Source organism: Echinops telfairi, unplaced genomic scaffold (assembly GCF_000313985.2).
Source record: "Echinops telfairi isolate 266 unplaced genomic scaffold, ASM31398v2 ScPeMD7_7458;HRSCAF=8496, whole genome shotgun sequence".
Classification (NCBI taxonomy): domain Eukaryota; kingdom Metazoa; phylum Chordata; class Mammalia; order Afrosoricida; family Tenrecidae; genus Echinops; species Echinops telfairi.
In genome coordinates this window covers 17,379,579-17,381,428 of record NW_022111358.1, presented here as the reverse complement: position 1 = coordinate 17,381,428, position 1,850 = coordinate 17,379,579, and the positions used below count along the sequence as shown (strand labels likewise).

At 46.9% G+C, this 1,850-nt stretch overlaps 1 pseudogene; it reads left to right on the top strand.

Moving 5' to 3' along the window:
* The first annotated feature begins 1,700 nt into the window (after positions 1-1,700).
* LOC115872997 lies at positions 1,701-1,815 on the top strand (annotated as a pseudogene).
* Positions 1,816-1,850: the final 35 nt, after the last annotated feature.

Below are 1,850 nucleotides of genomic sequence, written 5' to 3'. Positions count from 1 at the left end.
GCTTGCTCTGGATGGTTGATAACCCTTAGGGAGAATAACCCCTGCCCTACTTCTGTTGACCTCCAAGTGTATAGTCAGTCCCCATGTGTAGCGAGCAGCTAAGTTTGGCATATATCTGGAGGAGACAACTTGGGAGAAATCCTTCTATTTCCCACACTAAGCTGTGCCTGACTGTGGTGTAGTTCACTGATATGGTCCTTCTAGCCATAGTCTTCCATTTCATGATATATTGTACACCTCTACACTTGTGATCATAGTCCCATTTTGGAGTGTGTTATCTATTTGAATAAAGCAGGATTATGGTGAGATAGACGGTGTCTCCACCTTGCTAGAGGGTGTGACCCAAGTCATCACCCCCTTGTTTCCTTGGGAGTATTGCCTGCAGACTAGCTGTGTTCAAATAAGAACCAATTTCCAGTTTCAAGCTGTTCTTTTTCCTTGGGAACCCACCAGCACCAGGCTAACTTGAGGAAAGCAGGATGTCAAGGTCATGGAGCTGACTGCTACTACACCTGGCTGCCTACAAAGTACAGAAGTGATCAACGTATGCTCAGCCTAACCTTTTGACATCAGAAGCCAAAAAACACACCTGAATCAAAGCCTCAGATGAGGGCAAGATGTCATCTTGGTGACATTGCCTTGACCTAGTCCCATCTGAACTTGTACTGAAGAATAGGGCGCGGTTTCCCGGTAACAAACACGTTACCACCCTAAGAAAACGCCCAGGACGCAAGAAACCATCTTGACTTGTCCTGATGACTTTGAAATGACTCTTGCTCTGGGTCCTGAGCTTGGCTTGCCTCCACCTGGCCTTCATTCCGTGGGACTTGAGTTGGCAGCTGGTCGCCTGACCTTTTGAGTGAACAACCGGATGTGTTGTGAAGGAGGAGAATCTGAACTTTGGATTTGCGATGTGCCAGTCTCTACAAACATGGGAACCCGACCCTTGATGGTTGGTGAGTCCTGTGAGATGTTGCAGTGAAGTTTGGAACTCTGGGATGTAAGAGAGAAAACTGGGGGGTTGGGGCGGGGGGAGTGGTGATTGATATCAAAGAGAATGGGATGCTACCGAGTTTCAGGAAAGTTGGACATTTTGTTGTTGCTAGGGGTTGTTGAGTTGGTTCCAACCCTTAGCAACCCTATGCACCACAGAATGTGGCCCTGCCCAGAACTGCACACTCCCCACAATTGTTATGTCTGAACCTGTGATCAGCCACTACGACAATGTACCTCATGAGAATCTTCCACTCTTTTGTTCACCCTCTGCTTTACCAAGCACAATGACCTTTTCTAAGGACTGCTCTCTTCCGAGGAGCCCTGATGGAATAGTGGTCATATGTTGGGCTGTGGCCTACAAGGCCTACAGTTCAAAACCACCAGCAGCTCCAAGGGAGAAAGATGGTGCTTTCTACTCCCTTAAACAGTTACATTCTTGGGAACTCACAGGAGCACTGCTCTCTGAGAGGACGTGAACTTGATGGCAGTGAGTGGTCTCTCTTGATAAGGTAGTATAGACAAGTGGTCTCTCTTCCAAAGGTAGTGTAGACAAAGTCTCACCAACGTGGCTTCTAAGCCTTAGAATCGGAGGAATTCTGTACTTCTTCCAAGACAGATATGTTTGTTCTTCTGGAAGTCCACAGTACTTTCGAACTCCGGACCTTGTGGGTCACAGCCCAACGCATAACCACTACACCACCAGGGCTCCTTCTTGGCCTTTTGGCTAAGATCAAGTGTAGTGTCTGTTCTTATCAGTCCACAGTACCTTCAATATTTTTCACCAACATTATAATTCAGATTCCTAAGTCCTCAATTCTTCTCCTGGCTTCCATTTTCATTGTCCAACTTTCAAG